Source organism: Castanea sativa, chromosome 11, assembly GCF_040712315.1.
Source record: "Castanea sativa cultivar Marrone di Chiusa Pesio chromosome 11, ASM4071231v1".
NCBI classification, from domain to species: Eukaryota; Viridiplantae; Streptophyta; class Magnoliopsida; order Fagales; family Fagaceae; genus Castanea; species Castanea sativa.
This window is the reverse complement of record NC_134023.1, coordinates 63,616,789-63,629,120: the sequence shown is the minus strand read 5'-3', so window position 1 is coordinate 63,629,120 and position 12,332 is coordinate 63,616,789.

Below are 12,332 nucleotides of genomic sequence, written 5' to 3'. Positions count from 1 at the left end.
AGGATTAGCCAACTACATAAAATATGCCCTTAACAATCTTCCCCTTTGGCAATCCGTGACAAAACCACAACAAACAAATGAACATATGAGAGAAGTCATAAATCACTTAACTCATATTCACTTGTTAAATACAATAAAATCTACCCTAACACAAACTCTTAAAAAACTTTGCAAGAAGAGAGTTCATGGCATGGAAGACTTTGACAACCTGTATTTCTGAAACACTTTAAACAAAACTCATCAAGGCATCTTAGTGTGAGACAAAAATAATAGATTGCATACTAATAGAACAAGAACAAGAAGCTAAAAGTAGCTCTTACAACAACAAGGAGGTAAACACTCCCCCTTAACAAGATGAAACACAACTCCCCCTTACAAAGGAATGTATTTCTCCCCCTAACTTGTAGAATCTTAAAGAAAGAAACCACAAATTCTCCAATTTCTCCCCTTTTTTGTCACAATTGACAATGGGTACAAGAAGCTAGAAAGCTTCACTCGAGAAACATAAAGATGATAAAAAATGATCAAGGGGGTACAAAGAATCTATATAAATGCATGAATGTAATGAAACAAGATGCTATGGATGACAAGATAAGTGAAACATGTGAAAAACAATGCATGCAAGAGAATCTCGATGGATCGGGAGGTGTCGAGTCATCTGTCGTGAAAAGCAATGTCGATAGATAGAGCTATCGAGAAGGTGTCGAGGAACAAAGCAAAGACACGAGAATAGAAGCTCGATCGATCCACCAGGTGTTGAGAAGATGTCGAGATTGTGATAAGAAAAAGTTAAGAAGCTCAACAGACAGCCAGCTATCGAGGAGGTGTCGAGCCAGCTTTTAAAAGCAGTTTTTCGAGAAGGAAAAAACACAGACATGAATGCAATCACGCATGCAACTCAACCAATGATCCAATCAACATATTAATCAACATATTACACTCTCAAAATCATCTCTCAACAACAATTTTAAGCACATGGATCCAAAACACACACACACACTAAACAAGTCTAACCAATTTTATATTTCAAAAACAAGTTAAGATAGTTTAGTGAGTATACATCAACACATGTAAACCTTGTGATGGCCAAATCGCATTGTACCTGCACATGTATCAAAAGTAGCAAAGAATATTGCGTGTTGTGTGTGAAAACATTGCAAGATTGCATAAGTGTCTCAATGTTATGACGATTTGAGATATGAGAAAATCACTTTAACTCACACACAATCATAACTGTTTGATGGGGACTATCACCTTTGAGATACATCTTATAACTCCCACATATCTTAGAAAACACGCTTACAATCATATTTAAAGCATTTTGTTCTTATTGCTTTTATCTTCTATGCATATTTTCTTTTATTTAGCAAACCATGCATGGGTATACAAGAGAGGGAAAAGAAATACCCAATTATGTTGAGCTTTTGACATTGCACTTTTGCTATGCTGAAGCATACAGATGTCATATCATGATTGGCGGCCAATAGTGGTGAGATGATTATTTATGCCTTTTTTTTAGGATTTTCTAGACATTCCCGTCAAAAAGAGTGATACGAGTATTAAGTATAAGAGATCACTTAACCTTACTCATCACAAACAAAGAGCCACAAAGCTCATTTGCTTAGTTGTGCATAAAGATGCTTATCTAAGCTACAAGAGATACAAAGTTTAGAAAACTCTGTTTCAATGGCCATTTTAAGGTTCAAAAGAACCAATGTACACATACACACACTGTTTTTGTATTTTTCTGATTATTATTATTTTTTTTTTGAAAAAAAAATAAAATAAAAACTGAACAACCAAACAAAAACAGACAAACAACATGAGAGCATGAAAGAAAGATGCATATGCGTGAAAGCATGGAAGAAAAATGCAAATGCATGATTCCAAAAGCAGATAAGAAATCAAGCAAAGAGAGTCCTACTCTAGATAGAAAGAATTAAAGCAGAGGACAAACAAAAAAGACAATTAAGTCTTACGTTCCTTTCTCACCCACACAGTACGAGTCTTTGGCCGTGAAGATGAAAAGACACGTGTCCTAGTATGTCTACTCAAGGACATAGAAGAATTAAGATTCTCTTGAAATTGAGTTAAAAAGCTCAAGGCTTTTAATAACTCTCCAAACAAAGGCGTAGGTCCTTGAGAGGAAACCTATGACTGTTTGGACACTTGCTTTTGAGGATAAAACTTAAAGCAATTAGGACGACTGTGTCCAAAAACACCACAATGGTGACAAACATGAGGTCTAACAAAAGATTTAGAATTAGCCAAAACAGTTTTGGATTTCATACCTTCATTAACTTTCTCGGATTGAGGCACAATGACAGTCCTTGATCTAGAAGCCGTGGAAGGAGAGGGGCCGAAGGAGACAACATATCTTAAGCCAGTCTTATCAGAACTAGGCTTTTGAGCACTAAATACCTCATCAAGCTTTGCACTAGACATCCTCTCTATTTGAGTTTTAGTTTGACTAAGCTTAACCTCAAGATTCTTGACCTTCTCTTCTAATGAGGTGTTCTCCACAATAAGAGTCTCAACTAACCTTGTACTTTCATCTAGTTTGACTAACAAATTAGCTTTTTCAGCTTTTACCTCATTAAGCTCCTTTTTACAAATATAAGAAGTCTTTTCAGATTTTATGAATTCAGTGCATAGCTTATCATAGGCTTCCTGAAGGGTCAACTTCTTGGGTACTTCATCATCAGAAGAATCCTCACTATCACTTGCACTCTCCACAATCACCTTATCAGTTGAGGCAGCAAAGGCCATAACATGACTACATTCATTCGCATACTCGTCAGAGAGTCATCCTTAGTATCACTCTAGGTAGCAACCAACCCTTTATCTTCTGACTTCTTGGCCTTTTCCCTTACAAGGTAGTTTGGGCACTCTATCCTCATATGATCAAAACCCTTGCACTCATGGCATTGGATAAGGGGCTTCTTAGATTTCCTAGGAGGTTTGTCCTTTTCCTTTTTCCTAAATTGAAGAAGCTTGATAATCTCATCAGTTATGAAGGTTAGATCCTCATCCTTATCATCATCTTCAGAGTCTTCAATCTCTTCCTCTATACCTTTAAGAGCCAAATTTTTACTCTTTCCGCCTTTTCCCATTGAGCCTAATCCCATCTCATAGGTTTGAAGGTTCCCTACAAGCGCAGTCAAAGGAATTTGATCAATGTCCTTTGCTTTCAATGGTAGTGATCTTGGCATGGAATCTTTTAGGTAAGGACCTAAGGATTTTTCTAACAATTTTGGATTCTGCTATGATTCTCCAAGGTGGAAGGCAGAATTCACAGTATCCTTGAGTTTAGCATAGAACTCATCAAAGGTCTCATCCTCCTTTATCCTTATTTCTTCAAAACTACTAGTGAGTCTTTGAAGCTTTACAGTCTTTACTGCCTGGGTACCTTTATAGGTGGTCTCAAGAATGGTCCATGCTTCCTTGGCAACTTCTGTGGATGATATTTTCTTGAAATCCTCATTGGTCACCCCATAAAACAAGGCATTCAAGGCCCTACTGTTGAAATTTACCGTTGTGATTGTTGCATCATCCCAATCCACTGGTGCTTTCTTTGGCTTAATCCAGCCAACTTCAACAGCTTTCCATACCTGTTCACCTAGAGCTTGCAAAAAAACTTTTCTACAAACTTTCCAATACGCATAATTAGTTCCATCAAATAAAGGAGGAATCAAAAGAGATTGCCCACAATCCATGACAACGGGGGTTAAGGATCACACTCAGGAAATTAATCCAATCAGAGTGTACCCGCTCTGATACCACTTGTTGGGAAATTAAGACTCCAGTTGATAGAATTAACAAGTTTTAAACCCAAGTTGTTAATTAGATTTATTATGAATAAACCTTGTTAAAACAAACAAACATCAATATCATGTTAAAATCATATGCAGCGGAAAAGTAAATAAGATAAGATATGATGACCTAGGAAAACCAATGAAACCAACCAGTTTCACAGTAAAAACCTAGGGGAAACCTTCCCGTAAAGCAATTCACTATAGTAAAGAGAAGTTTCAGATCTAGTATAAAACCTTTGTCCCTAGACTCTACAACCCCCGTAGATGAACTCATAACAGAAACCTTCTACCGCTTCAGAACCTTTGAACTCTTCAATATATGAACGCCACCCTTTGATGCACGGATCCTAGTACGTGACTCACTCCTTTGCACGAATCCTAGTACGTGACTCACTCACCAACTTGAGGAAGAAGAATGTTGGCTGCAAAGTTCTTCACTTCATCAACAATGAAGATCAAGAAGCATTTGGTTACAAAACCCTAAGGCGCAAAGATGCGGTAGCTTCTTTTAGAGAGAATAAGGCTTCGGTCACCTTTTGCATATGTTCTTCTTGTATTCTCTTATGTGACGGCCTCTAAAACAAGCCTTATATATGTCTAGGGTTGTGAGAAAATAAACCCTACACAAATACATAAACATGGGCCGAAAATCAGATTTGAAAATCTGAATTCCCGTAACCTTGATAGATCCTCGATCGATCAGGAAGCTATCGAGCTTCATTCATTAAATCTCTATAGATAGCTATCTGTCAAGTAGGTGTAGAGTAGCTGTTTGCAGGTGTCCAGCTATCTGTCCAGCTTTAGTGAACACCTTTTCTTCACTTGTTTCTTGGTCCAATCTTCATGGTTTTAATACTAGACTTGAACAACATGTTCTTTGAAGTATTAAACACATCCTAGATCTATCAAAATACAAGTAAAGTGCATTTTGTCAAAGGATTAGCCAACTACATAAAATATGTCCTTAACATATTTTGCCATGATTTATGCCATGCTACCTTAGGAAAATGTTTATATTTTGTTTTTATATATGAGTGCCTGAGTATGTGGGAATTTAAATGTTGAAAATAAGAAGTGGGATATGGGTAAGGGGATTTACCTAGTAGTCGTGAATAGTGGATTAGGGATTTAGAAACTCTTGAATGAACGTGGGCTCGAGGACACGTGTCCTCGGTGCACCCACTGTAGATTAAGGATTTTGGAAAACTTCTTGAATGAACATGAGCCCAGGGATGCAAGTTGCTGGTGCACCCACTGTAGATTAGGGATTTTAGAAAACCTCTTGAATGAACGTGAGCTTAGGGACTCATGTCGTTGGTGCACCCACTATAGAATGTGAGCTGAAGGACGCGTGTTGTTGGTACACCCACTGTAGAATGTGAGTCTAGGAACGTATGTCGTTGGTTCACCCATTGTAGACTGCGAGCTCGAGGACACTTGTCGCTGGTGCACCCGTTGTAGAATGCGAGTCCAGGAATGTATATCACTGGTTCACCCGTTGTAGAATGTGAGTCCAAGAACGTATGTCGCTGGTGCGCCTACTGTAGAATGTGAGCTCGAGGACGCTTGTCGTTGGTGCACCCACTGTAGAATGTAAGTTAGGAACGTATGTCGCTGGTTCACCCACTGTAGACTGCGAGCCTGAGGATGCTTGTTGCCGGTGCACCCACTGTAGAATGTGAGCCCGAGGACGCTTGTCGTCGGTGCACCCACTATAGAATGTGAGCTCGAAGATGCTTGTCGTTGGTGCACCCACTGTAAAAGGTGAGTCCAGGAATGTATATCGCTAGTTTACCCACTGAGGAATGTGAGCCTGAGGACGCTTGTCGTGAGTGCACTCACTGTAGAATGCTTGCAAGAATCTACTTTTTGTGAGATCATATGCCTGACATAAACCTACATAACATGTTTAGGAAAAAATTTTAGTTCATCTGCATTACAATTTAACTTATGGGCTTACCACTTATGTCTAAATTTCTTGCTATTTTATAGATCATGTCCCAGAGAGCTTGCTCTAGGGGAGACTGGGGGAAGGCCTCCATGTATGCTACGTCCCACGAGGAAGATTCTTCTAATGATGAGACTGTTTTGACTAGCGAGCAGGTGGCTCGAGTTCTGCAGAGACACTTTGACCGTGGGGAGGAGGATACTGGACCTACCAGTGGTATATCTATAGAGACCCAGTTCAGGAAGAAGTGCTCAGTTGAGTCAACCAGTGTCTCCCCTCAGTCCCGTACTGTTTCTAGCGGGGCTTTATCACGGCGCATGCCGGCTAAAGGGAGAGGGGCCTCTGAAGGAGAGATGCGAGCCGAGGATCTTGTCATCAACATAAATGCTAATTTTTCTAGGGATGAGGTCCTATCCGAGTTTGGTGCTCGGAGGCCCAGTCTAAGGCCGAGGTTCCCACTACATCAGGTTGGGGCCGATGCTCGCACCAGAGCCGTATACAGAGGCATACAGGACACTCACCTTCAGTTGGGGCTGAAGGACCATCCTTCAACATCGGCGTGGAGGGGAGAGGTAAGTTGTATTCCCTTTTTGGTCTTTCAGATTTTGGTTATATGCATGTGTTAACAAATAGCTTCTAATTTTGAATGCAGAGGGGTGACAAGCTTCGTGGTCAGGGCGCTTAGTCCATTTTTCTCTGGCTAGTGTTTGCTCCTAAGACCCATTCACCATGAGGCACGGGATTAGAGAGTAGGGGTTTGAGGACTTCCTATAGATTCCTCCACTCACCACGAGGCATGGGATCAGAGAGGCTTTAGTGCGGCGATTTAATGCCGAGACGGGCACATTCCACTTGAGCTGCGGGGAGTATGCGGTCCTCCCTCTTGATTGGAAAGCCATTTTCGGTATTAGATTTGGTGGCCTCCCGATTCCAACCAAGGGCCTATCATCCCTAAGTTAGAGCCCAAGTATATGCCAGTTCTTCCAGTCCCGCCGGGTAGTTGGGGCTCTTTTGCTCAGGCTCCAGGGCCTTCCCAAGGTCTAGGGTATGCTCCTAGCACTTCAGGTGGTGCAAGTCCTTCCACTGGCCCTTTTGCAGGCGACGATGATAGTGATGATGCTGATACAGATATGGACTAGTTTATTGGTGGTGATGATTCTTCGTAGGGTTAGTCATTGGCTGTAGCATGATGTAGCCCCTGCGTGGGCATGTATTTTTCCCATGTATTCTGTAAACATTACCCTGTGATGGGCCAGTTATGTATGTATATTATGTATCCTTGCTAGGTAGGCCGAGATATTATGTATGTATATTATCTCCTTGTAGCATGATGTATTTATAGAACAATGCATCTTGCTAGGACTTATATGTATAATTCAGAAAAAATGCCTTCGAATGGGCTACTGATGTATGTGTAAAGCAATGCCTCTGATTAGGACTTATATGTATAACTCCAGGGAAGCACCTTTAAGAGGGCGACCGATGTGTATGAAAGAAAATGCCTTTGATTGGACTTATATGCATAACTCTAGATAAATGGCCTTTGAGAGGGCTGCTGACATGCATGAAAGACAATGCCTCTAATTAGGACTTACATGCATAGCTCTGGAAACTGCCTTTGAGAGGGCCGCTAAGATGTATGAAAGACAATGCCTCTGATTAGGACTTCCATGCATAACTCTAGATAAATCACCTTTGAGAGGGCCGCTGATGTATATGAGAGACAATGCCTTTAATTAGGACTTACATGCATAACTCTAGATAAATGGCCTTTGAGAGGGATGTTGATGTATGCACACACTATCGCATTTCATTGGGGGACAATGGTTTGAACTAGCTTGTGTCACACCCACTCGTTTTGCACCGCAGTTTCACGGATATATCAGCGGCTTTTGAACAATGATCGTCCCACTGGGGGGAAGAGAATGGAGAGATCATGTGAAATAAATTGCCCCAGTTTAGGGTTTCATGCGATTCTCGACATGAGAGACACATCCTTAGTGAGACAAACCCATTCTTGTATTTCAAACAAAGGGGGAGAGAATTGCGCAAAATAAATTGCCCCAGTTTAGGGTTTTGCGGGGTTCCGAGCCTGTAGACTGGTTGCAAGTGGCCTCAACTTCATAGGCCCTATCACAATGCTGGTAATGAATGCGTACATTCTGCCCAAGATCTTTAGACATGCCATGAGGCGGTATACACTGGTCGCTCCTGTTATTACCTGAGCGGGCTAAAAAATCCAAGAATAGGGTTCGTAAGGTACCATAATGAGAAATGACTCCTTCGTCCTCCAAATAAGCAACAAAAGCTACTGCAGGGCCAAGATCGGGCTCTAGCATTTTTCTGTTGTAAATTCTGACTACTGAGGCTAGACCGACCCTTGAACCGGGTGGACTGGGCTTTGAAAATGAGGTTCAAGTCATCTGGAGGTGCTGAACGAGATGCACAAATATAAACTTCCCTAATGTAGGATTTATGCGGCCTTGGATGCCCGAGTGAGAGTTTCTGATAATCCTGTTCATTATTGGGTCGACCACGCACTACGGTAGGCACTAAAATGAAGGAATCTTCGCTCCAAGGTGGTAAAAAACATGCTAGATAGAAGGGGGAGTGTCAGAATATGTGTGGGTTTGTGCCTGGGGGACTAAAAAGCCCCTACACGTGTCCTGAGGTTAACCTCTACCTCGAGAAGCGTGTATAAAAGCTAGGCTTCAACCCAGCCCTAGCTCATTCAGTCTTGCGATTTTTCTGGACTTTCTTCTACCTCTTTCTTCACTCAAAACACTTAGAAAACACTGTTCTTCATTGTTTTTTGCGCAGATCTTCATCAGATCGTCAGATTCATGGATGTTCTTGGTGCTTACTCCTACGACACCTTAGTTGAGCTTGAGAGGGAAGACAACCATGAGAGTGTTAGGACGTATGTGAATCATGTTAAGAACATATGTCATTTAGAATTGGCTAATCTTTTGACAAAATGCACTTTACTTGTGATTGGGTAGATCTAGGATGTGTTTAATACTTCAAAGAACAAGAGTTCAAGTCTAAGTGTTAATTCCATGCAAATCTATCCAAGAATCAAGTGAAGTTAAAGCTCGACAGCTATCTCGATAGATAGCATCTATCAAGGTTTAAGGGAATCTTTAGCCCGATGCTCGACAGCTGCTCGACAGATACCCTATTTGTCAAGATTTACGAAAATTAGTTTTTTAGATTTGATTTCACGCATATCTATGTGTATGCGTTTAGGCTTTCTTTCCTCACAACCCTAGACATATATAAGGATTATTTTAAGGGCCGTCTTAGATGATGCAAGTGGATGAAACTTGATGCAAAGGTTTTGTTCAAGCAAATTATGACCGGAGACAGAATTTGCCGTAGTTCATCATTCTCTTGAACAAGCTGCTGCGTTTGTATGCTGTAGGGTTTTGTAACCAAGGAACTTCATGATTTTCATCGTGTTGATGAATTGAAGAACTTTGCAGCCAACATCTTTCTCAAGTTGGTGGTTAGTCACATACTTGGATCTGTGCATCGATTGGTTAGTCACGTACTGGGAGCCGTGCATTGAAAATGAGAGATTGTCACTACAGAACAATTATAATTATGTATTAGGGTAAGGGTTTAACTGTAGGTTGGTATAAGGTACTGAGATTCCTTTACTTGTAACCGCTTGTTGTGATAATAGTGGATTCTCGGGAGTAGTGACCTTAAAATCACCCAGTGGGGGTTTTTTCCTTGGAAAATTTTCCTATTCGTAAACAAATCACTGTGTTAACTTTATTTTTTGCTGCATATTAACTTAGTTGGTGATTTGTTTGTACTACCACGTGTATTGCATGTTAATTGAATGAATTAATTAACTTGGTTAATTAATTGATTAATTTATCACAAGGGGTCAATACATTCTTGGCCTATCAAGTGGTATCAAAGTAGACACACTCTAATTGTGGTTAATCTTTGCTGTGTGATCCATTGACCCTTATTGTCATGGATAGTGGACAATCGTTGATTATACCTCCTTTATTTGATGGCACTAACTATGCATATTGGAAAGCATGCATAAGAGCTTTGTTGTAGTCATTAGATGAAAAAGTGTGGCAAGCTATGGAGATAGGCTGGACCAAGCTAAAGAAAGCGCCGACCAATTGGGATGATGCTAAGATCAAGGTGACTAACTTCAACAGCAGGGCATTGAATGCTTTATTTAGTGCGGTCATGAATGAGGAGTTCAAGAAGATATCCTCTACTGAAATTGCCAAGGAAGCATGGACCATCCTCTAGACAGCCTATGAAGGAACCAAGGCTGTCAAGGATTCGAATCTTCAAAGGCTTACTACAAGCTTTGAAAAGATCAAGATGGAGGAGGATGAGTCGTTCGATGGGTTCTATACGAAGCTCAAGGACATAGTGAACTCATCCTTTAATCTTGGGGAAACCATTTCCAAACCTAAGATTGTTAGAAAGGTGCTTAGATCTCTACCCGAGAGATTTCATGCCAAGATCACCGCAATTGAGAAATCAAAGGATATTGACAAAATTCCTTTGATAGAGCTGGTTGGCAATTTGCAGACCTATGAGTTGGGTTTGACAAGGATTGGAAAATCGAGTAAGGGAAAGAGCATGGCATTGAAGGCCAAGAGTAGTGATACTGATGAGTCTTCAGACGATGAAGATTCTAAAATGAAATCCTACATCACGAAGTAGTTCAAAAAGTTTATGAAGAATGCCAATGGTAAAGGATTTGACAAAGACCGCAGGCAATTCAATTCGTCTCAATTCAAGAACCAAGACAAAGAAAAGAAAGATGCTAGGGATGGCGGTCAGTACACTGTTCCCTCAGGACCGAAATGCTTCAAATGTCAAGGCTTTGGTCATATAAACAAGAGTGCCCAATGTATCTCAAGACCATTGGGAAAAGCAAGGCACTTGTTGCTACCTTGAGCGACATCGAACCTGAAGATGATTCGAACAATGAGGATGATGGAATCTTGAATGCCTTCACTGCCACTATAAATCCTACTGAGGGGGTTGTTGAAGATGTGGATGAAGAAGAGGACTTGGTGGAGTTTAAGTTTGAAAAGATGGATGAATAAGATGACATCCACACAGCCTATGTAAAATTATACAAGGTCTTGGAAAAGCATGAGAAGTGGTACAAGTTAGCCATCAAGAAGCTCAGTGATATAGAGCTTGAACGAGAAGAAATCTCCATGAAGTTTGATGAATCCAATCAGACCATTAGAGCACTGAGATTTGAGAATAATTTCTTGGCTGAGAAGACCAAGAAGCTTGAAGCTGAGCTGTTTCAAGTCAGAGCTCAGCTGGAGAGGACCTCAAGTGCAAAGCTTGATGAGTTGCTCAACTTTCAGAAATTTGCTTCTGATGGAACTGGTTTAAGGTATGATTTCTCTTCTCCTAGTATTGCTTCTTCTAGTACTACCGTGTTTGTTTCTCCTACTAATAATGTTGAATCTAAGAATAATGATATTAAAACTGTTTTAACTAGTGAGAACATAGACAAGGGTAAATCAATCTTAGAAGCACCCCCTAAGCTTGATAAGAAAGAAATTAAAAACCCTAGGGCTAAGAAGGGTAATACTTAAAAGTCTAAACAGAAAAAGCAGCATCTCTGTCATCACTGTGGAGTGACTGGACATACTCGACCAAATTGCTATAAGTAGTTAGCCACTCAACAGAGTAACAGTATGATCTCATTAGGAAACCAAAATCAGTTTCCATCCTTTCTTGCTCCTCTTGGAGATCTTTTCAAAGCCCTCATGTTCCTTTCGAACTTGAACGGTTTCAATTCTTCCCCTTCACCGCCAGATCATGGATTTGCTAAACGGAAAGGTTCTTCCAAGGTGTGGAAGGAAAAAGGCTCCAAGTGATTTAGTCATTTTTTCTCTCTTTCCCATTTTTTTCTTTAGTATGCATTACTTGTGTGTTTTGCTTTCTTATTTTGAGTCAGTCTAGTTTTATGCTTTGCTTTGTTCAACATGTTTTTGTATGTTTGTTTTTAGTTTTGCTTTATTTTGTTTTTCATAAAAATAAAAAAATTTGAAAAATCAGAAAAATACAAAAACAATGTGTGTTTTGTGTACATTGGTACTTGTGTACCTTGGATGGCCATTCAAACAAAGTTTTCTAAACTTTGTATCTTTTGTAGCTTAGATAAGCATTCTATGCACAACTAAGCAAGTGAGTTTTGTGCCTCATGTTTGTGATGAGTAAGATTAAGTAATCTCTTATACTTACACACTCGTATCACTCTTTTTGACGGAAAGGATTAGAAAATCCTAAAAGAAAGGTATAAATAACCATCTCACCACTATTGCCCGCCAATCATGAAATGATATATGTATGCTTTGGCATAGCCAAAGTGCAATGTCAATGACATCTGTATGCTTCAACATAGCAAAAGTGCAATGTCAAAAGCTTAACATCATTGGGTATTTATTTTCTTTCTCTTATATGCGCATGCATGGTATGCTTTACCAAAGAAAATATAGAAAGAAAAATAAAAGCAAAAAGAATAAAAATGGTTTATATATGATTGCAAGCATGTC